The 25,105-nt window shown below is 40.0% G+C and overlaps 2 pseudogenes; one reads left to right on the forward strand and one right to left on the reverse strand.

Moving 5' to 3' along the window:
* Positions 1 to 6,143: 6,143 nt before the first annotated feature.
* On the reverse strand, positions 6,144 to 6,632 carry LOC122486451 (annotated as a pseudogene).
* A 4,180-nt stretch (positions 6,633 to 10,812) lies between these two features.
* LOC122488287 lies at positions 10,813 to 23,075 on the forward strand (annotated as a pseudogene).
* The last annotated feature ends 2,030 nt before the right edge of the window (positions 23,076 to 25,105 follow it).

Consider the following 25,105-nt stretch of genomic DNA (forward strand, 5'->3'; position numbering starts at 1 on the left):
ATTAGAAACTTTAATTTGTCTAACAGTCTTATGTTATGCTTGGCTTTCTTCGATGATATAAATTTTAGACATTTTAATTTGGACCAGAAAATTTTATAGAGCTAATTTCCCCCTATTGTTATATTAGTAGATGTTTTCATTTAATACATACTTTAAACGGAAGTCTAGGGGCGACTGGGTGGCGCAGTCGGTTAAACGTCCGACTTCAGCCAGGTCACCATCTTGCGGTCCGTGAGTTCGAGCCCCGCGTCGGGCTCTGGGCTGATGGCTCAGAGCCTGGAGCCTGTTTCAGATTCTGTGTCTCCCTCTCTCTCTGCCCCTCCCCCGTTCATGCTCTGTCTCTCTCTGTCCAAAAAAAAAAAAAAAAAAAAAAAAAAAAGTTGAATAAACAGAAGTCTATAAACCAAGAAAAATAGGCTTCTATTGTTTGATATTGAAGATTTGAAGAAGTTACTTTTCAATTTCTTTTATGTGAAAAGGAAGAGTAGGAGATACAGATAGGGGTTGGGGAGAGGGGTTGTTTTCTTTCTTTTCAAAAAACTTTATTTAAATTATTTGTTTAAACTTTTTATTTTTAAATAATTATTCACAAGAAAGTACAAAGAAATGTACAGGGAACTTCTGTGTACCACTAAACTAGCCTCCCCTTGGGGTGTCTGGGTGGCTCAGTCAGTTAAGCGTCTGACTTCGGCTCAGGTCATGATCTCACAGTTTGTGGGTTTGAACGCCACATCGGGCTGTGTGCTGGCGGCTTAGAGCCTGGAGCCTGCTTCAAATTCTGTGTCTCCCTCTCTCTGCTCCTCCCTCGCTCATGCTCTGTCTCTCTCTCTCCTTCAAAAATAAATAAAAACATTAAAAAAAATAAAAAAAATAAACTAGCCTCCCCTTGTGTTAACATATTATATAACTGTAATACAGTATCAATGCCTGGAGACTGACATTGGTATAATCTATAGAACTTATTCTGATTTCAGCTATTATATAAGTATCATTTGTGCATGCGTGCATATTTGTGGGTGTGTATATCTGTATAATTTATCACAGGCACATCTCTATATAACCACCAGTAGGATAAAGATTCTTGATTGTTGATTCTTGACTCAAGATTCTTCATTACAAGACTCTCTTGTGATACCCCTTTATAGCTACCATCATACCTCTTCCCTGAATCCCTAACCCCTGGCAACCACTCATCTGTTCTCTATCACTATAATTATGTTATTTCATGAATGTATAAATGTAATCATACAGTATGTATCCTTTTGAGATTTTTCCATTCAAAATTTCCTTGACTTTCATCCAAGTTGCTGTATCAATAGTTGGTCCTTTCAATTGCTGAGTAATATTCCATGGTATATATGTACCATGGTTTACTTAACCATTTATCTGTTGAGGAGCATTTGGGTACTTAGAAGGTTTTAGATATTATGAAAAAAGCTGTACAAGTTTCTGCATGAAAATAAGTTTTGATTATGCTGGGATATATACTCAAGAGTGCAATTTCTAAGTGGTAAGATCATTTTTAGTTTTGGAAGGAAATTGCTAAACTATTTTCCAGAGTGGCTATATCATTTTATATTCCAACCAGCAATGAATGAGTAATGCAGATTCTTCACATCCTTGCCAGAATTTGATGTTATTACTATTTTTTATTTTAATCATTCTGATACATGCATAATGATGTCATTATGGTTTTAATTTGCATTCCCCTAATGGTATTGAATATCTTTTTATGTGTTTGTCATATATACATATATATACACATATATGTATATATATATATATCCTCTTTGAAATGTACATACTTTTTGTTTACTTTTTCATTGGATTTTTTTTTTACTTTTGAGTTTTGAGGGTTTTTAATGCATTATAGATATTAGTCCTTTGTTGGATATGTTGTTTATAATGTTATTTTCCATTCTTTAGCTAGTCTTTTTGTCCTCTTAGCAGGGTCTTTTGCAGAGTCAAAGATTTTCATTTGCTGAAGTCCTATTTATCAATTTTTCCTTTCCTGGAATATTTATACAGGAACTTTTGAAAGAGCCTCTAGAACAGTGTTTTGGGAATTTTTAGGTATTTTTTGAACCTTTTATTTTGAAATAACCATAGATTCATAAGAAGTTGCAAAGATAGTGCACAGGGGTACCCTTACCTACTTTCTACCAGTGGCTACATCTTATATAACTTTAATACAATATTATAATTAGGAAATTGACATTGTCACAATGTGTGTGTGTGTGTGTATGTGTGTGTGTGTGTGGTCCTATGTCAGTTTATCACACTTAGATTCATGTAACCACCAACTTACTCAAGACATAGAATGATCTCATCACCACAAAACTCTCCATGGTGCTACCTCTTCATAGTCACACCCTCTTCCTACCCTCTCTCCCTCCCTAACCATTGGCAATCACTAATTTGTTTTCCATTTCTATAATTTTGTCATTTCAAGAATGTTATATAATTAGAATTATATGGTATATGAACTTTTGAGACTGGCATTTTTCACTTAGCATTAAGATCAACTAAGATCCATCCAAGTTGTTGTATGTATCAAAAATTCATTCCTTTTTATTGCTGAGTAGTATTTCATGGTATGTATCAGTTTGTTCAACTATTCATTCTTTGTCAGACCTTTTGGCTCTTTTTAGTATTTGGTTATTACAAATAAAATTGCTAGAAACAATAATTGTACAGATTTTTGTGTGGACATAAATTTTCACTCTGCAGTAAATGCCTAGGTATGTGATTGCTGGATGGTATGATAAGTATACATTTAGTTTTTAAAGAAACTGTCAATCTATCTTCCAGGAATAATTGTAGTATTTTACTTTCTCATCAGCAGTGTGTGAGAGTTCCAGTTTCTCTGCATCCTTGCAAATGTTTCACATCATCACTATTTTCTCAATACCAGCTTTATTGAGATATAATTCACATATTATAAAATTTCTCCTTTTAAAGTGTACAATTCAGTCATTTTTAGTATATTCATGGAATTGTGCAGCCATCACCACTATTTAATTTTAGAACATTTTCATGATTCAAAAAGAAACTCCTTACTCATTAGCAGTCACTTTCCATCCCTTATTCCTCGCCAGCCTAGGGCTACCGCTAATCTTCTTTCTGTTTGTATGAATTTTCCTATTCTGAACATTTTATGTAAATGGAACTATACAATATGGCCTTTGGGTCTGGTTTCTTGCACTTGGCTAAATGCTTTCAAGGCTCATCAATGTTGTAGCATGTATCAAAACTTCATTCCTTTTTATAGTTGGATAACATCCCTTTGTGTGGATGTACCACATTTTGTTTATCCATTCATCTGTTGGTAGACATTTGGGTCATTTCCACATTTTTTGTAATCATGCACAATGCTGCTATGAAAATTAGTGTACAAGTTCTTGTGTGGATATGTGTTTTCATGATTCTTTGGCATATACCTAGGATTGAAGTTGATGGGTCATATGGTACCTCTATGTTTAGCATTTTGAGGAAATGTTTTCCAAAACAAGCCATTTTTCAAAGTGGCTTACCCCACTTATATTTTTCCACCAGCAGTATATGAGGATTCTAGTTTTTTTTTTTTACATCCTTGCAAACATTTGTTATTGTCTATGTATTTTTTTAATTATAGCAGTACCAGTGAGTGTGAAAATCATATCTCACTGTGGTTTTGATAATCTTAATGACTAATGACTAACGATACTGAACAGATTTTCCATGCACATGTTATCCATTTGTATATCTTCTTTGAGGAAATGTCAGTTGAAGTCTTCTGTGCATTTTATAAATATGTTATGTGACATCTTATATAACTTTAGTACAATATTATATCTTTTTAAAAGTTTATTTATTTTGAGAGACACAGAGAGAGAGAGAGTGGGGGAGAGCAAAGAGAAGGAGACAGAGAATCACAAGTAGGCTTTACACTGCCAGCACAGAGCCTGACAAAGTGCTCAAACCCATGAATCATGAGATCATGACCTGAGCCAAAATCAAGAGTCAGACGCTCAACTGACTGAGCCACACAGGCCCCTCATCATAACTTTTAAATTATTGATTTCTAAGAGTTTTTATATATTCTGAATACAAGTTCCTTATCAGATATTTATTTACATTTTCTCTCATTCTGTTGGTTACCTTCCCTCAGAATAAGCTCTATAGATTGTACCAACGTCAATGTTGATAGCATCCTTTGAAGCACAAAAGTTTTTAATTTTGATGAAGTCCAATTTGTTTTTCTTGTGTTGCTAGTGCTTTTGGTACTATATCTAAAAAACTAATGCTTACTCCTAGGTCATAAAGATTCATTTATGCTTACTTCCAAGAGTTTTTTAGCTTTAACTATTACATTTAGGTCTATCACTCATTTTGAGTTAATTTTTAACTTATGGTGTGATGTAGGGGTCCAACTTCATTCTTTTTCATGTGGATATTTAGCAGTTCCAGAAATGACTATTCTTTCCCCATTAATTAGTTTTTGCATTTCTTTTTTTTATTGAAATAGAAATTATTTATTTTTATTGTTTTTAATTTTATTTCCAATATTGTTGGCATACAATGTTATATTAATTCCAGGTGTACAATATAGTGATTCAACAATTGTATACATTACTCAGTGTCATCAAGATAAGTGTACTTAATCCCCTTCATCCATCCCTCACCCATCTCCCCTCTGGTAACCATCAGTTTGCTCTTTATAGTTAAGAGTCTGTTTCTTGGTTTCTCTCTCTCTCTTTTCCTTTGCTTGCTTGTTTTGTTTCTTAAATTCTACATGTGAGTGAGATCATATGGTATTTGTCTTTTTCTTTTTTTAAAGTTTACTCATGGCACAAAAGTATTTAACAAGCACCACACATCAGTTACAGAAATACATATAGTCTATAGCTTATACTTTAAAACCAGAAGAGCTGATTGGAGTAAGTATAGAGTCTTATTTCTACTTGAAAGATATAGAAGGTACACATTGAGAATTGAAATACTATGTTTTTTCTTTCTAGAGATGTGACATCCATGTTTTCTGGTCAGTAATTTCTATGAAACATTATGCTAAATAAAAGCATTGATGACCAGCAAAGCTGTTTGCTATTTCCTACTTGTGCTGAGCCAGCCCAGTGGAACATTGGGGACACTTGGTAGGGACATTTTGATAGGAGGAAGGAACTACAGAGCCTTTACCCCAACAGAAAACCTAAACTAACTGATTATACAGAAAGGATTTTAGCAAACCTGTACATGTAACATGCTGTAAGAAAGAGAGATCTTTTATACTTCTAGCATAAGCACACACTCACTGATACCCAGTGAAATAAGAATTCCAACACAGATAGCATTTTTGCTTTCATAGCACTAACAGCTAAAAAGCACACAACATATAATAACTTGATCTTTAAGTGGGTAGTCATGGAAGCTCCAAGATTATATACACTAGGTTAGCCTGAGGATTCATCTATAAAAATATTTTTCTAAAAATGCTTAAAAGAGAACTCTAGAAACAGACTACATCAGGACTAGCAGAAGACAGTGATGCAAGGACTAACAAGTGTAAGACAAGGAACTGATTTTCATATGTAGCTTCAGGTAAGGGATATCTCTCTCAGTTGATTCCTATAGCCAATACTAGCTGGAAAGGGAGCTGCTTCAGAAAGCTCATCTGGCTTGAGTAACACCCTAGAGAAATGTTCCCAAACAGACAAAAACCCCTTTGTGGCTGCAGGACTGAAACTGATGCATGTAGAAAGCTGTGAGCACACAAAAGGCCTGGTGGACATGTGGAGCCTGCTGAGACAAAGAGGGCTGGAAGTGGTGGGTTCTTCCGAATGCTGTTGACCTACCAATATGTATGTTGGGGAAGGGGCCAGGGTGGAATGCTGGCTTTGGACTTGCTCCAGAGGAGCCTGACTCAGAGGCCTGAGAGGGGTCTACTTGGGGGAGGAGTGCTAGGATTACTGAAGACAAGAAGGTGCTTCAGGGTCCCAGGAGGGTTAGATGATTGTCTTCTGACCCGTCAATACTTAAAATTAATGAAGAGTTGAGGAACAGAGTCAGTATTTCCAAGATGTATTCTGTCACATTAGCCAAAGCCTCTTCCAGTCTATTGGGCTGGCAATGTCCAGAAAGATCCCATTGTCTGATGGTGGGACCTAGGGCTGCAGGTCACGCAGGGAAGGTGGCAGAGAAGGTGATTTGGACAATGAAGTCACCACTAAACCACTGCTTAAATCCAGTTCCCACTTTTCTGTTTCTGCCCTATAGTCCAGAAACATTTCTTTAAAGGCCAGAAAATCTGTAAATGTGAGCAGCATGTCAACTGTGTCACCAGCCACTTCATCTTTATGGTGCTATAGAGTTGTTGGGAAAGTCACCATGTTAAATCCAGGAATCTGCTCCAGCAGCTATTCTTCAATATACTTTTCTAGCAAAGACATACATTTGTTAAAAATAGGCATGTAAGTGAGTTTATTTTCTTCCATGTCTTCAAACTCCTGATAGTACTTGTCCATAGATTTCCTCTGTAATAACTGGAACTCATCATCCATGATAAAGTCCTGTAAATATCCGATCACAGCATCAAATTCTGCATTGGAGGTGGAAGAGAAGGACAGCACAAAGCTCTCTTCCTCTACATCCATCCCTGTCGCTGCAATCACCTGCGGAACCCCACCCTGGGTGCAGCTGGGCCCAGCCAAGAACCCAGTATGCATCTGTGAGGCCTCCATTACCCACACTGGGGTTGCTCCCAGCCAAGCCTCACTGCTGGCTTGTGCCACATACCTACTGTCCTGCCCTGAGCTCCTCTAAGCCTATGGTATAGGACGTCCCCTTAGACTCACACGTGTACTACCCAATTTGGCATGTGGGTGGGTAGACAACAGGCCCTTGGAGCATCCGTTGATCACTGGGAGACAGAAGCTAATGCTTTTTCCCTTCTCCCAGGTGCATGGTTCTGAGATGTATTCATGGTGCCCCTTACAAGTTCCCCTGAGGACAAAGCATCAGTTGATTGAGTTACACTTTTGTTGACTCTACCTCCTTTCCTATTTCAATGCTTATTCCTTACTTCTGCTCTCTGGGACTCAGAAACCTTTGTCTCATACTTTACCATCAGGATCCTCAGGCAGAGATACAGAGGGTTTAGGAAATTACTGGGAAAAAGCAGACAAACAAGGGAAAAGTGGAAAGAGCAATTAGAGATGATTCAATTCTTCAGGGAGAGGTGATAGAGGATAATGAGTTCCAGTTATTACAGAGGAATTTCATGAGAGTGGGAAGCATGGTTGGATATTGTGGTTGTTTTGGGGGGTAGAGCCAACAGGATTTGTAAATGGATTGGATGTGGGGTATAAGAGAGCAGAGTCAAGGGAGACAGACCCCAAGTGTCTGGATGAGCCATTACAGCATGGAGTTACTGATGCCATTGTCATGGGCTAGTTTGGAGAATTTGATTCAGTACAGTTAGCTTCAAGAAGCTCATCGAGCATTCAAGTGGAAATTTCTTATGTTACAGATATTGAAATGGAGACCAAGAAAGGTGAAAAAAAATCACCTAGTTTAAGGTCATATCATTAAGAAACCAAAATAGAAGAAAAGAAGGCAAAACAAAAACCCGTATCTACATCAATATATATCCTAAATGCTTCACCTCCTCTTTCACCTGAACTTCATCTGTTCCCAGAAATTTTCCCAAAAAAGTCTTCTGAAGCAAACGTGTGCTCTGGATTTGATGTGGTCTTAGGGACATAGTGGTAGGTAAAATGAAAGCTGAATAATTTAAGGCTATCATTTTATGTCTTCTTGAACATCCTTTGATTATGTTACCTATCCCTCAGAATAGCTGAGCGACGGTGGTTCAGGATCTTTGTTATCACCTGAGGGGAAAGAGGGGAGGCTCAGAAATGCTGAATAATTTGACTGAAACAGTCAAGTTGCTGCCTAAATGAAGATTTGTGCCATCAAGCTCCCCTGTGCTATCTCTGCCTGGATTAATGTTCCAGCGGAGCCAAAGCCATTACCTGGGCAGTTCTTCTCAGCTTGGCTTAGGAGTCTTGGAGCCTGGATCTCTTCACACTGCCTCTTTGATAGACTATCTGAGACAAGGTATGAGCCACCATGGGGCCCCAGGACTCTGGGCTCCCTTACTGAGAGGGTGGTGTCCACTGACATTTCTAAACTGTGTTTCTGTATAACATCTTGCAAAACTTGCAATTGATGGAACAAAAGACCCTTTCATTACCTTGGCAGTAACTGAGTAAGTGAGTCACTCACTGGTCCAAGGCCAAGTTCAGGTGTCAGGTACCTGAAAGCTGTGAAGAGAAGATAATGCATTTTCCTCTCCAGGGAGAAGAGAAAACATGTTTCCTTCTTTCATCTGTATCAAGATTATCAATTTAGCAGTTATCTGAACTTATAAAACTGAACTTAAACTTCAAGGAACATTTATTGTCTTTTTAATTTTTAGTACAATAATGTATTTTTAATTTTGTTTTGTGAAGTGTTAACTGTCTTTGTTCAGTCCCTTGCACATATGAGTTTCTGTCCTATATGCATTATAAAATGCTTATATGATATGAAACACCTAGCATAGATTTGGTGTTGACATATGGTCAACAGATGTAAGAATGAATTCTTTTACTAGTCATTGAGAACTGAGTCCTTGAGACCATCCTGGGAAATCTTAAGAATGTGATTTGGCTTTACAGATAGTGATAAAATCCTAAGGACAAGGAATGGAAGGAACCATATGAAGTATAGAGAATGGAAGGGGCAAAAAGAGTATTTTAAAACTTTCTCTATTCAAAGCATTATGAACTAAAGAGCACCTTGATAATACCCAAAGATAATACACCTTGATAATAATACAAAGAGCAAACACAGGCTTTTTATGTTCAGTGAGGATGAACAGCCCGGTGCATAAAGCCTTGAGTGTTCAAAAACCACCATAATTATTGTGTCTTTGCTTGTCACTAAGTGTGACTCTGACCTTGTTCCAACACCAGTACCTTTCCATGAGGTGGGGTTTGGTTTTGCTTTATTAGTAAAATAAGGTGATCAGTATCAATTGTTGGTAGAACTTGTGAAGAGGTGGATAGACACGTGGATACTTTTGTAAATGTCTTCGAACAATACATAATTCATATATGGATGATTATGATGGTTTGAAAGATGGTATCCTTGCTTCTAATCTGGGTGTAGTGACCAATCAGAATGGCTAAAATTGACAACTCAGGAAACAACAAATGTTGGCCAGAATGTGGAGAAATGGGAACGCTCTTACACTGTTGGTGGAAATAAAAACTGGTACAGTCACTCTGGAAAACAGTGTGTAGGTTCCTCAAAAAATTAAAAATAGAATTACCCTATGACCCAGGAATAGCACTGCTAGGAATTTATCCTAAGGATACAGGAGTGCTGATTCATAGGCACAGATGTACCCCAATGTTTACAGCAGCACTTTCAACAATAGCCAAATTATGGAAAGAGCCTAATATCCATCACCTGATGAATGGATAAAGTAGATGTGGGGTGTGTGTGTGTGTGTGTGTGTGTGTGTGTGTGTGTATACAAATGTACACACACACACACACACACACACACACACAATGGAATACTACTTGGCAACGAAAAAGAATGAAATCTTGCCATTTGCAACAACGTGGATGAAACGGGAGGGTATTATGCTAAGTGAGATAAATCAGTCAGAGAAAGACATATCATGTTTTCACTCCTATGTGGAATTTGAGAAACTGAACAGAAGACCTTGGAGGAAGGGAAAGAAAAAAATAGTTACAAATAGAGAGGAAGGCAAACCATGAGAGACTTTTAAATACAGAAAAACTGAGGGCTGATGAGGGTGTGAGTGTGGGGAATATGGGTGATTGGCATTGAGGAGGGCACTTGTGGGGATGAACACTGGGTGTTGAATGTAAGTGATGAATCGTGGGAATCTATTCCCAAAGCCAAGAGCACACTGCATACCTCGTATGTTAGCTAACTTGACAATTATCTCTATCTCTATCTCTATCTCTATCTCTATCTCTATCTCTATCTCTATCTCTATCTCTATCTCTACATCTACATCTATATCTATATCTATATCTATATCTACATCTGGGTGTAGTGAGAAGCAAAGTTTTGTCTGTCTGTGCGCTGAGCACAGGATCAGCTTCTCTTTAGTTTCACAATGGCCACTCTGCTGGGTCCACAGTTAGAGAACTTTTCACCAGTTCAGGGAATTCTCAGAGAATTGAAGCAAAACAGAAAATAAAGGTAAATAAAGCTAAAAGTAGAAGAGGGGAATTCAGCATGGAATACAAAGGTAAAAAAGAAGTTGTTATTACCCTCAGAGCTGATGTTCAAGTTGTCCAACCTATTTCTTTGTCAGAGTTTTGGGATTTCCTGGTAGGTTTGAGAGCTCAGAAGAGAAGTGAATATGGAGAACCAGAGATCCAGGCTGCATCTTATATATGAACCAGCCACCCAGCCTGCTCTCACCTCAGCAGACCTAGTCCCTAACCAGCAAGGATAGAACTCTTTTATCTGCCACACCAGAGGGCTTCAAATCTCTGAGACAGATTCATGTTATGAATCCTACAAAAAGAAGATCATAGCTATTAGAATAGCTATCCAAATAAAATAAGGATGTCTAGTTCTATGTACATGTCAGGCCATGTAACGTTTGGGACATACTTGTACTAAAAATTATTTATCTAAATTTCAAATTTAACTGGGCATCTTGTTTTTTATTTGGTGTATCTGACAACTCTGCATCTGACTGACCCATTACAAATGATGGTAAGGGAGTTCGGCTCCCTTGTACCTGCCACTATGTCCAGCCTGGTCCAGCCAGCATGTCTACATACTTAAGCTCCCAGGTCTTCAGCTCCAGTTCCATCACTTTATTGGGGTGGGCCACCCAGGTGCACCTGAGCTCCTTAGCCCCAGAAACTTCAGCAACAGCCACTTTTATGGTCTGGGTGCCTCTTGGCCATGCATAGCCCTGTTCTCAGCCTACAGGTGTCCAGTTGGCACTGAGGATCTGTGAGGTCACCATCAATCAGAGTCTGCTTGGCTCTGCTGCAGGTGGACATTGGCCCTTCTATCCAGCAGATGTACCAGGAGGACCACAAGCAGATCAAGACCCTCAACAACAAGTTTGTCTCCTTCATTGATGAGGTGTGGTTTCTGGAGCAACAGAACAAGCTGCTGGAGACCAAGCAGGCCCTGCTGTAGGAGCAGAAGTCAGCCTAGAGCAGCCATCTCCATGACAACTTTGAGGCCCACATTGCTGGCCTGTGGAGGCAGCTTGAGTTGCTGCAGCTGGATGGGGGCCACCTGGAGGCAGATCTTTGAAACATGCAGGATGTTGTGGAAGACTTTAAGACAAGTAGGAGGTTGAAATTAACTGTTGAATGGCTATTGAGAATGAGTTCGTGCTGCTGAAAAGGATGTGAATTCCTTCCACATGAACAAGGTGGAGGTGGAGGCCAAGGTGGATGCCCTGAATGGTGAGATCAACTTCTTCAAGACCTTGTCTGAGCCAGAGTAGGCACTCCCAGATCTTGGACACATCTGTGGTGCTGTCCATGGACCTGGATGGCATCATAACGGAGATAAAAGCCAAGTATGCACCCAGGCTGAGGCTGAGGCCTGGTACCAGACCGAGTTTGAGACCCTCCAGGCCCAGGCCAGGAAGCACGAGGATGACCTCTGGAAAACCCCAATGGAGACTCTGGAGATGAACTGTGAGATTCAGAGGCTGCAGACTGATATCAACAATATAAAGAACCAATGTGCTATGTTGGAGGCTGCTGTTGCTAAGGAGGAAGAGTGTGGGGGGGGAGGCACTGGCACTCAAGGATGCACATGCCAAGCAGGAGGAGCTAGAGGCTGCCCTGCAGCAAGCCAAGCAGGACGTGGCACTGCAGCTGTGTGAGTACCAGGAGCTCATGAACGTCAAGTTGGCCCTGGACATTGAGATCACCACCTACTGCAAGCTGCTGGAGGGCAAGGAGAGCCACTTGGCCAGAGATGGTGTGTGAGGTGTGAATATCTCTGTGGTGAACTCCACTGGCAGAGGTGGCAGTGGGCTGGTCATGTTGGCCTTTGGGGGAGCCATGCAGGGTAATGCCCTGAGCTTTTCCCGCGGTGGAGGGCCTGGGACCATCAAGTCCTGTTCCATCAAGTCCTCAGCTGCCATTCACAGGAGCCATAGGAAAATGAGCCCTGGTGTGTGGAGACCCTACCCCTGCCCCCCCATGGTCATAAGAGGACTCCCATCCCTGGGCCCAAGACTGCCACGGAGTCTGAAAAATGATGTCAGAATAGTTTCCAATAAAGCAGCCTTTCTGGAAAACAAAACAAAACACCCCCCAAAACAAAAACAAAAACAAAAAACAAATGATGGTAATAAACTTTACCTGCTTAAGAATAATAAAATCAAATGTCTAGAGATGTTATATATTGGTGGGAATGCCACTAAGTATTATGTGTCTGTGGGAAAAATCAAGTACTAGTTCACCTTTTTATCAGTGAATGGATAGTAAACATTATTAAAAATAATACAAACTCCTTTAAAAAATATATTTCAATAGAGGCATCTGGGTGGCTCAGTTGGTTGCATGTCTGACTTCGGCTGAGGTCATGATCTTGCAGTTCATGTGTTTGAGTTCTATATCGGACTTGTTGCTGTCCGTGCGGAGCCTGCTTTGGATCCTCTGTCCCCCTCTCTCTCTGCCCCTGCCCCGCTTGCACTCTCTGTCTCTCAAAAAGAAATAAACATTAAAAAAATTTAAATATGTATGTATGTATGTATGTATGTATATATATTTTTCAATAATCTTCATTTTATCCTAAATTCTGGTATCCCAGAAATCATTGGTTTGGGATTTTTGCAGCTAAATATGGATTTGAAGTAGCCTGGCTTTCTTTGAAATGAACCCAGCTAGTGTACATTTTCAGGGATGCTCTGTCTGTACAAGGTCCCATCAGTAAGTGAAGTGGGCAGGAAAAGTCTCTGACAGGGGTAGGATTCAAGTCATGCCTTGTCTGATAGGCAGAGCCTGGTAGGGTTTGCACTGGCCAGCCAGACTCTATCCTCCCCTCATTCGTGTTCTTCACTGTCCAAGTCATCCTTTTATTTAGAAGTCTTGCTGGGTATTTTCTCATAGCAGATTAGATGCTTAGTTATAAACTAAGTGTTGATAATTTTAATCAATGCTGATAATTTTTCTATTTCCTATCTTGTCACCCTCCTTTCCTCACCACCAGGTAAGGAGGGAAGTATTGCTTTCCATATTTTATAGATGGAGGATTTAAAATACGTTGAATGAACACCCTTGTGGCTGATCTTCCTGTGTGTACTCCTCAGATGTTGGTTCTTTCTCAGATAGAATCTACCACTGATCCATTTCTCTTCTTACATTATATTCTTTTCCTGAGTGATCACAAGTCCTCTCATAGTTTCTGTTGATGACTCCCAAATTTTCAGTCATCGAATGCACACTTATTAAGTACCTACTAACAGTTGAGGTGCTGAGGACTTAAATGTGAGTAAGACACAGTCTCCCTCCAGCTGCCAAGGTGCCAACTGCCTATTTGACATCTCTCCTTAGATGTCTAGTGGGTGTGTGAAAGTCACGTTCTCCCAAACGAGTCCATCATCCTCTGCAATTCCTTTTTCTTCATTATCAACTCAGTTATCCAAGACTAGACAAAACCCTTGACTTCTCCCTCTATCAAAACTCCACAACCAATTTGCTAATTCCTTCCATTAATCTCCTAGGAGCACAGGATGATGGTTAGAACTTTGGAGAAGATTGCCCAAGTTGGAATTCTGGCTCTGTGTGCTTGCTGTCTGTGTGACCCTGCCTCATTTTCCCCATCTGATAATTTGGAATAATAAAGAAACCTGACAGAAAGAGCTTAGATGAACTTTAAATGACTTAACCCATAAAAAGCCTTGGAACAGTGTCTGACATATAGGAAACAAAAATATTATCTATTATAATTATTATTATGCACCCTCTCTTTGCCATCACCACTGACTTAGTTTGGAGCACTATCACCTCTTACCTGGATTACTACAATTGCTTCCTATCTGTTTTCCTACTACAGGTCTTTCTGCTTCCTACTCATTTCCCACACTAACACCAGATTTCATTTTTAAAATTAAATCTATTTCACTTCTTAACATCCTTTGGTGACTTCCTAGTAGCTTCAGAATAAAGTCTGAAGTTCTCAGTATGATCTGCAAGGCTCTTTATGACCTGACTTCCATTTTCACTTTCTACTTTGCATGCTCTAAAGTTACTGTTTTGAATCTCCCTCATTTTCATCTCTCCAACCCACCTGGAAACTTTCAACTCTTTCTTCCAGACTGGTTTTAGGCATCATGCTTTCTAAGAGCCTTCTGCAACCCTCCATGTTGGGATTGCGAGTGCTTCTATTATGCTGGTGAAGCTGTACATGCATTAGTAGCGTCCAATGCAATGCCTAGTGAATTATCACCTGACATGTCATTGGGAGACCAAATGTAGTATTTCTGGTTCCTGAGATTGCACCATGGGCACCATGTTACTTGCTTTTCCTTTTTTAAAGTTTGTTTATTTTGAGAGTGAGATAGAGGGATGGGCAGAGAGAGAGAGGAAGAGAGAGAATGCCAAGCAGGCTCTGTGCTTTCAGCACAAAGCCCAATGTGGGGTTTGATCTCATGAACTATGAGATCATGACCTGAGCTGAAGCCAAGAGTCACTTACTTAACTGACTGAGCCACCTAGATACCTCTGCTTTGTCTTTTTTGTAACCATATGTCTGCTTTGTCTTTTTTGTAACCAATATGTCTTTTTAGATCCCCATGGACAGGAAGGGGCCAGAAGAGCTTCAGAAGAGTTTGGGGCACATGTACTAGATAATCTTTTTTTAAATTTTTTATTTTTTAAGATTTACATCCAAATTAGTTAGCATATAGCACAACAATGATTTCAAGAGTAGATTCCTTAATGCCCCTGACCCATTTAGCCTATCCCCCCTCCCATAATCCCTCCCAGTAGCCCTCTATTTGTTCTCCATATTTAAGTCTCTTACGTTTTGTCCCCCTCTCTATTTTTATATTATATTTTGCTTCCCTTTCCTTGTGTTCATCTCTTCTGTGTCTTAAAGTACTCATATGAGTGAAGTCATATATTTGTCTTTCTGTGACTAATTTTGCTTAGCATAATACCCTCTAGTTCCATCCACATAGTTGCAAATAGCAAGATTTCATTTTTTTATTGCTGAGTAATACTCCATTGTGTGTGTACATATATTGCCGAGTAATACTCCATTTTGTGTGTGTGTGTGTGTGTGTGTGTGTGTGTGTGTGTGTGTGTATCTCTATCTCTATCTACCTATCTATCTATCTATCTACATCTTCTTTACCCATTCATCCATTGATGGACATTTGGGCTCTTTCCATACATTACCTATTCTTGATAGTGCTGCTATAAACATTGGGGTGCATGTGCCCCTTCAAAACAGCACACCTGTATCCCCTGCATAAATGCCTAGTAGTACAATTGCTAGGTCGTAGGGTAGTTCTATTTTAAATTTTTTGAGGAACCTCCATACTGTTTTCCAGAGTGGCTGCACCAGCTTGCGTTCCTACCAACAATACAAAAGAGATCCTCTTTCTCCACATACTTGCCAACATCTGTTGTGCCTGAGTTGTTAATGCTAGCCATTCTGATAGGTGTGAGGTGGTATCTCATGGCGGCTTTGGTTGTATTTCCCTGATGATAAGTGATGTTGAGCATTTTTTTCATGTGTCGGTTGGCCATTTGGATGTCTTCCTTGGAGAACTGTTTATTCATGTCTTTTGCCCACTTCTTCACTGGATTATTTGGTTTTTGGGTATCGAGTTTGATAAGTTCTTTATAGATTTTGGATACTAACCCTTTATCTGATATGTCGTTTGCAAATATCTTCTTTCATTCTGTCAGTTGCCTTTTAGTTTTGCTGATTGTTTCCTTCGTTGTGCAGAAGCTTTTCATTTTGATGCGGTCCAAGTAGTTCATTTTTGCTTTTGTTTCCCTTGCCTCCAGAGATGTGTTGAGTAAGAAGTTGCTGTGGCCAAAATGAAAGAGGTTTTTGCCTGCTTTCTCTTCAAGGATTTTGATGGCTTCCTGCCTTACATTGAGGTCTTTCATCCATTTTGAGTTTATTTTTGTGTATGGTGTAAGAAAGAGGTCCAGGTTCTTTTTTTCTGCATGTTGCTGTCCAGTTTTCCCAGCACCATTTGCTGAAGAGACTGTCTTTATTCCATTGAATATTATTTTCTGCTTTGTCAAAGATGAGTTGGCCATACGTTTGTGGGTCCATTTCTGGGTTCTCTATTCTGTTCCATTGATCTGAGTGTCTGTTCTTGTGCCAGTACCATACTGTCTTGATGATTTCAGCTTTGTAGTATAGCTTGAAGTCTGGGATTGTGATGCCTCCTGCTTTGGTTTTCTTTTTCAAGATTGCTTTGGCTATTCGGGGTCTTTTCTGGTTCCATACACATTTTAGGATTGTTTGTTCTTGCTCTGTGAAGAATGCTGGTGTTATTTTGATAGGGATTGCATTGAATATGTAGATTGCTTTGGGTAGTGTCGACATTTTAACAATATTTGTTATCACTATCAAGGAGCATGGAATCTTTTCCCATTGTTTTTGTGCCTTCTCCAATGCCTGTCATAAGCTTTCTATAATTTTCAGTGTGTAGATTTTTTCACCTCTTGGTTAGATTTATTCCTAGGTGTATGGTTTTTGGTACAACTGTAAACGGGATCGATTCCTTGATTTCTCTGTCGCTTCATTGTTGGTGTATAGGAATGCAACCTATTTCTGTGCATTGATTTTATATCCTGCAACTTTGCTGAATTCATGAATCAGTTCTAGCAGTTTTTTGGTGGCATCTTTTGGGTTTTCCATATAGAGTATCATGTCATCTGCGAAGAGTGGAAGTTTGACCTTCTCCGGACCGAATTGGATGCTTTTATTTCTTTGTGTTGTCTGACTGCAGAGGCTAAGACTTCCAATACTATGTTGAATAACAGTAGCAAGAGTGGACATCCCTGTCTTGTTCCTGACCTTAGGGGGAAAGCTCTCAGTTTTTGCCCATTGAGGATAATATTAGCATTGGGTCGTTCATATACGGCTTTTATGATCTCTAGGTATGCTCCTTCTATCCCTACTTTCTTGAGGGTTTTTAGCAAGAAAGGATGATGTATTTTGTCACATGCTTTCTCTGCATCTATTGAGAGGATCATAAAGTTCTTGTCCTTTCTTTTATTGTTGTGATGAATCACATTGGTCTTTTATGGATATGGAGCCAGCCCTGCATCCAGGTATAAATCCCACTTGGTCATGGTGAATAATTTTTTTAATGTATTGTTGGATCCGGTTGGCTAATATCTTGTTGAGGACTTTTGCATCCATGTTCATCAGGGAAATTGGTCAATATTCTGCTTTTTGGTGGGGTCTCTGGTTTTGCAATCAAGGTAATGCTGGCTTCACAGAAAGTTTGGAAGTTTTCCTTCCATTTCTGTTTTTTGGAACAGTTTCAAGAGAATAGGTGTTAACTCTACCTTAAATGTTTGGAAAGATTCCCCTGGAATGCCATCTGGCTGCAGACTCTTGTTTTTTGGGAGATTTTTGATTACTAATTCGATTTCCTTACTGGTTATGGGTCTGTTCAAATTTTCTATTTCTTCCTGTTTCAATTTTGGTAGTGTATATGTTTCTAGGAATTTGTCCATTTCTTCCAGATTGACCATTTTATTGGCATATAATGGCTCATAATATTCTCTTATTATTGTTTTTATTTCTGCTGTGTTGGTTGTGATCTCTCCTCTTTCATTCTTGATTTGAATTATTTGGGTCCTTTCCTTTTTCTTCTTGATCAAACTGGCTAGTGGTTTATCAATTTTGTTAATTCTTTCAAAGAACCAGCTTCTGGTTTCATTGATCTGTTCTATTGTTTTTTGTTTGTTTGTTTCAATAGCATTAATTTCTGCTCTAATCTTTATTATTTCCTGTCTTCTGCTGATTTTTGGTTTTATTTGCTTTTATTTTCCAGCTCCTTAAGGTGTAAGGTTATGTTGTGTATTTGAGATCTTTCTTCCTTCTTTAGTAAGGCCTGGATTGCTATATACTTTCCTCTTATGACTGCCTTTGTTGCGTCCCAGTGGTTTTGGGTTGTGGTGTTATCATTTTCATTGGCTTCCATGTACTTTTTAATTTAATCTTTAACTTCTTGGTTAGCCCATTCATTCTTCAGTAGAATGGTCTTTAGTCTCCAAGTATTTGTTACCTTTCCAAATTTTTTCTTGTGGTTGATTTCGAGTTTCGTAGCATTATGTTCTGAAAATATGCATGGTATGATCTCGATCTTTTTGTACTTGCTGAGGGATTATTTGTGTCCCAGTGTGTGGTCTGTTCTGGAGAATGTGTACACTGGAGAAGAATGTATATACCATTGCTTTAGGATGAAATGTTTTGACAATATCTGGTAAGTCTATCTGGTCCAGTGTGTCCTTCAAAGCCATTGTTTCCTTATTGATTTTTTGATTAGATGATCTGTCCATTGCTGTGAGTGGGGTGTTGAAGTCTCCTACTATTATGGTATTACTATCGATGAGTTTCTTTATGTTTGTGATTAACTGATTTATATATTTGGTTGCCTTCACATTTAGCCTATAAATGTTTACAGTTGTTAGGTCCTCTTTGTGGATAGACCCCTTTATTATGATATAATGCCCTTCTTCATCTCTTGATATAGTCTTTATTTTAAAGTCTAGATTGTCTGATTTAAGTGGCTACTCTGGCTTTCTTTGGTTGACCATTAGCATCATAGATGGTTCTCCATCCCTTACTTTCAATCTGAAGGTGTCTTTATGTCTAAAGTGGGTATCTTGTAAACAGCATATAAATGGATCTTGTTTTCTTATCCTTTCTGTTAGCCTATGTCTTTTGATTGGAGCATTGAGTCCATTGACATTTAGAGTGAGTACTGAAAGATATGAATTTACTGCCATTATGTTGCTTGTAGAGTTGGAATTTCTGGTGGTGTTCTCTAGTCCTTTCTAATATTTGTTGCTTTTGGTATTCATTCATTCATGCATTCATTCATTCATTCATTCATTCATCTTTTCTCCCCTTAGAGAGTCACCGTTAAAATTTCTTGCAGGACTGGTTTAGTGGTCACAAACTCCTTTAATTTTTGTTTGTCTGGGAAACTTTTTAATCTCTCCTTCTATTTTGAATGACAGCCTTGCTGGATAAAGAATTCTTGGCTGCATATTTTTCTGATTCAGCACGTTGAATATATCCTGCCATTCCTTTCTGGCCCGCCAAGTTTCTGTGGATAGGTCTGCTGCAAACCTGACCTGTCTTCCCTTGTATGTTAGGGACTTTTTTTCCCCTTGGTGCTTTCATGATTCTCTCCTTGCCTGAGTGTTTTGTGACTTTGACTATGATATGCCTTGCTGATGGTCGGTTTTTGTTGAATCTAATGGGAGTCCTCTGTGCTTCCTGGATTTTGATGTATATGTCTCTCCCCAGGTTAGGAAAGTTTTCTGCTATGATTTGCTCACATAACCCTTCTGTCCCTATTTCTCTCTCTTCCTCTTCTGGGACCCCTATGATTCTGATGTTATGCCTTTTTAATGAGTCACTGATTTCTCTAATTCTTAAATCGTGCTCTTTTGCCTTAGTCTCCCTCTTTTTTTCTGCTTTGTTATCCTCCAGTAGTTTGTCCTCTATATCACTGATTCTCTGTTCTGCCTAATGCATCCTTGCTGCTGCGGCATCCATTTGAGATTGCAGCTCAGTTATAGCATTTTTTATTTCATCCTGACTAGATTTTACTTCTTTTATCCCCACAGAAAAGGATTCTAATGTATTTTTGGCTCCATCCAGTATTCTTATTTTGTGAATCTAAATTCTGTTTCAGACATCTTGCTTGTATCTGTGTTGGTTAGGTCCCTGGCTGTCATTCCTTCCTGCTTTTTCTTTTGGAGTGAATTCCTTCATTTCATCATTTTGAAGGGAGAAAAGGAATTAATGAGGTAAAAAAATAAAAAAAATAAAAATTAAAAAAATGTTAAAGTTAAAAAATTAAAAACACACATGCACACAAAATCAAATAAATGATTATATTTCCTAGGTGTGTTTTGGTCTGGGTGTTGAAAGGGGCTTGATAGATAGAGAAAAAAGGGGAAAGAAAAGAAAAAGGAAATCATTTAAAATTTGAAAAAATGAATACACTGAAGCAGAATAAAATGAAATGATAGAAGAAAAATAGAATTTGAAAAATTTACACAAAAGTAGAAAATATAGTTGAGAAAAATTAAAGAAAAATATTTTAGTAAAAATTGAAGATAAAAATAAGTTTTCTCTCTTTCTGTATTTAAGAAAAAGAAAACCAATGAAAAAGAGATAAAAGAAAAAAAAGAAATTAAATAGATGGACTGGCAAACAGACTGAAATACGACTGAAATTACTTCATTTCCCCAAAAATCAAACTATGAACTGCTTTATAGTCCATAAACTAAGCAGGTGGAGAGACTCTTGTTCCTGAAGAATAAGGTTGGCCCAGTTGCGCAGGGGTTAGTGTAACGGCTCTGTTCTCCACTAGATGGCGCTGCTTAGCTTACTGGGGTGGATTGTTGTGGTGCTTGTAGGTGTGTATGTGCATGCACAGGAGCTATGATAATGGCATCACCCAGCTAGCCAGACTGTAGTATCGGAACTCTGTTCTCCCTGATCAGCAATCAAGCACCTGTCTTTTCTCTTCGGCTTCCATCCACTCTCTGCTTTTACACAGTCCATGTCCAAGACCCATGCAGCACCTCCCTCATGAGTTTTATCTCAGATGCGGCTGTTTTTTCTGACCCCTTATTTTTGAGGAACTGTGGATTTGACCTGTTCTGCCCCTCTGTGGGAGAGTCTTATTGAGCAATGGCCAGGTATGGCCACACCCAGGAACGTTTGCAGGACCGTGCTGCTGCCAATGCCCAGAGTCTGTGGCCGGGTGCCAGCCTGCATGCCCCAGAAAAATTTCACACGATCATGTAGCAGCAGTGTTTCTGGGATTGTGGCCTATCACAACATCTGGCACCCAGGCTTCATCCCCAGCGACTTTGTTCCAGCACCAGCAAATATGATTGTTCTCCCAGATCATCTGGGTTTCTGCCTGTAGCAGGGGATGGGGGTGACAAACCACCTCTACCAGGTGTCCTCCCAGCAGGGGAACTGCCTCTCATGTGGCCCAAAGACCCCTGGACTTCACTCTGCTCCTGGGATTCACCCTTCCCACCAGAACACCACCAGGTATTGAGCTATGGTGTTTCAGACTCTGAGCTCCCCCTGTTTATAGAGTCTTAATGGAATTTAAACCCTCTCCTTTCTCCTTTCTCCCTTTTTAGTTTAGTCCCTGCAGCTGTTTCCACTTTCCACTTTCTCTCCAGCTGCATTTGGGTTGGGGGCTGTTTTTCCCATATTCTCCCCCCATCTCCATTCTCTCTTCACACACAAAAATGCCTCCCTGCCCTCCACAGCTTCTCTCTCCCCCAGTTCACCTCTCTGCACGAGGTACCTGCTGAGTTCTGTGGTTCAGGTTGTGCATATTGTTGTGTTAATCCTCCAATCAGTTTTCTAGGTGTGCAGTATGGTTTAGTGTTGGTCTGGCTGTATTTCATGGATGTGAGACACAAAAAAAACTTCCATGCTGTTCTGCCATCTTGGCTCCTCTAGATAGTCTTAATGAAGGCAAGGATAACCTATTGAGCACTCAAATGCTAAAGATGGTGCATTGTGTACGCTCTCATGTTTCATGGCAGCAAGTAGGTACTGTTGTTATATACATTTTACAGTAGAGGGAACTGAGGCCTAAAATCACACTGTTCATGGTTGGCAAAGTGGGAGTTTGGACTCAAAACCTGCCTGCAGGAAAGCCTGTGCTTTTGATTTGAGCTTTGTTTAAGATTCTTTCCCTGTCTCCCTTTCAGTGGCACTCCCAGGCTGTTTGGATTATTTCCTTAGCACCAGTCTAAGAGAGCACTAGGATGCTTTGAGAGACCCCTGACAATTGTATCTAGGGCCCAGTGGGCTGCTGGTTGGGAATGGGTGCATGATGGAAATGCTCACAAAACTCACTAAACATGTGTCCCTGTGTTGTTAAGTTATCTGTGTAAGGAAAGTGTTTAACACTTATTGTTTTTTTTTTTTTTTTAAATTTTTTTTTTCAACGTTTATTTATTTTTGGGACAGAGAGAGACAGAGCATGAACGGGGGAGGGGCAGAGAGAGGGAGACACAGAGTCGGAAACAGGCTCCAGGCTCTGAGCCATCAGCCCAGAGCCCGATGCGGGGCTCGAACTCACAGACCGCGAGATCGTGACCTGGCTGAAGTCGGACGCTTAACCGACTGCACCACCCAGGCGCCCCTAACACTTATTGTTAAAGCTATGTAGTGGTGGAGGTGAGGTTGGGAGGTTGACATTAGCTAAAATGTGAACTGAAGAAAGTATACATCCGTTGTGATAAGAATGGTGTTACTCTGAAGCTTTGAATGTGTAATCTATTTTCATATTTCTCTCTTAGCCCCTTCCTTTTTCCTTCCCCTATTCAAGCAATGGGCTAGTGCTGTGCTTATTGAATCAGGGGAAGCAGGTGGTAGGGCAGAAGACAGAAATCCTGACTTTTGCCTTTAAAAGCCTAAGCCCAAAGAGAAGAGAAGATTCAGGGCATGGATAATGTGTCTTGATCAGAAACAGGAAGGAGAAGGATTTCCTCCCTTTTGAAGACTGTAATTCCTGTTTAGAGTGGATGAGAGCAGAGGAGTCTGTGAATCCTGAAGAAGGAACCTGGCCCTCTCTTCCTGGAAGTGTGCTGAGAAAGCAATGCCTCTGTGGTTTATCCAAGGAGGCCTATAAAAAGATCCAAGGTCTGAGGAACAGCCTTGAAGAAGCAGCAAGGAGGCTCACTCAGAGAAGAGGCCATGCTATGAAGTATGACTTGATGACCAGAAGGTCCTCTAGTGCCTTGGTGACCCAGAAATAGCCTTCTCTGTAGACACAGAGATGAAGGATGCCAAAACAGACTGAAATTAAGTTTCCTGCCAGCCCTGGAATGAGTGCTCAAATAGAAAGTAAGCAAACATTCAGATCATGTCAGCAGTTCTGGCAGGCAATCTCTACCTTGTGCCTAGCTGGAAGAACCCCAGATATCCTTTATGCCAGCTGCTCATCCATTCCAGGTGGACTGCTTTGTGAGGTGTCTTACTCCAGTAGAGGTACTGATAGCCTGCAGAGGCAGGGGCTTCTTGGCATTAGGCTCAGAAGCTGCTGATCAGCCTTGATGCTGTTCGGGTCTTTGAATAAACCATTGAGGCTATGGGACCAAGACATCTGTATTTCTTGTACCCCCAATAGTCTTGGGAAGTGACACAAAAAGGACAGGAGTCAATAAGAAGTAGTAAATGAAGGAGGGAGTAGGAGGTGAGTTTGGAAAAGAGGGAAAAGAACTGGAGAGCAAAGAGGGCAGGAAAGCAAAGTCGTTTTGGGACTTGAAATCAGTTTGGGCTTCCAAAAGCTTGTTGGTGTCTCTGGTGCTCTGAGCTGTCCCTATAAGTGGGTATTATCTAAGTAGGGCTGATCACCCTGCATCTCTCTGCAAAGACTCAGAGCAGGGGAGGGAAATGAAATTTAAGAAAATGTTTGGCCCAACAGGCTGTCAACTCAAGTTCATTCTGCTGAAACATTTCCTTCAGAAGGAATGAAAATGGGAAGGCAAACATCTGTAGCTCTCTCTTAAAAGGAGCATCTTTAAACAGATGTGCTGAAAAAACTTGAGGATTCTACCCTGTCTCAGGCTCAAGTGGATTGAAGAATGTTCAATGTGGATGAAACTTTGAATGTCATCTGTCTTTCCCTCACTTAATAGTAAACTGAGGCTCATGGAGAAGTGGTTTGTTTTGGCACTTGCAGCTTGTTAGGGGCAGCTTGCTAGGGGCAGTGTCTGATGATTCAACTGAAGGGACTTTCATGAGGTCATTTTTATAGAGGTGTGGGTAAACTTAAGGAAACCCACATGGCAGACACCTAGAAACTAGTGACAGCAGGAAGCTATTATCTCCCTGAGGCCTTAAATCCTCTGAGAGCCACAGCCTGGGGGAGATGTTACCTGACACCTGTTGTAGAGGGACACAGCCACTGCCCCAAATGTGGCACCAATGCAGGAAGGAAAGGAGGGAGAAATTCCCCAATTTCTTGCTTTCCTTATTCCCATCTCCTGTCAGTGCCTCCCATTGGGCAAACCCAACTGGATGCCTGGGTAAAATAATCCAGAGAGTCCAGCCTCTCAGAACTTGGAGTAGGGCAGAGAATAAATCTGGGGTGGGAGCAAATGGAGAATAATCACAAGCCCAGATCTCCTGATTTCCCATTGAATATTCTTCCCAACACATTTTTCCCTTAGACTCTGGAAATTTGGTAAAGTGGGTTGAGTGTAATGTTCTCCCCTAAAGGGGAGGAAACACTGAACCCTCTCTCTTAAGAGTAAAGATTTTCTAGTCTTCCTTTCTGCATTGTGGATTCTTTTCCACTCACCAATGGATGAATGCATAGTTAACTGCTAAGGATTTTAAATCCACATATTAAAATTCCATTTTCTCTGAGTACTCTGAGTAGTTTCTTAGAGCTAAAGTATATTAGCATCGTTCTCAGGTTTTTTTTTTTCATCACTAACATGTGGTCAAAGAATTACTTAGACATTCTTCAGGGGTATCTAGATGTAGGGTTTGAACTTCTCCATGTGATAGAAACTTGAGAACTGTATGGGACAGAACCTCTGAGCTCTTGTCTTCCTGCTTATGGAAATTTGTTCACAGTTCCTAAGCTTCATACCAGAATAAGCCATACAAAGATGGTACAGGGATGCCTGGCTGGCTCAATAGTCAGAGCATGAAACTCTTGATATCAAGGTTGTAAGTTTGAGCCCCATGTTGGGTGTAGAGATTACTTAAAAATAAAATATTAAAAAAAATAAAGACAGAACAGAAGTTAGAGGTAAATTGGGGTTAAGGGAAGAGT

This window comes from Prionailurus bengalensis, chromosome A2 (assembly GCF_016509475.1).
Source record: "Prionailurus bengalensis isolate Pbe53 chromosome A2, Fcat_Pben_1.1_paternal_pri, whole genome shotgun sequence".
NCBI classification, from domain to species: Eukaryota; Metazoa; Chordata; class Mammalia; order Carnivora; family Felidae; genus Prionailurus; species Prionailurus bengalensis.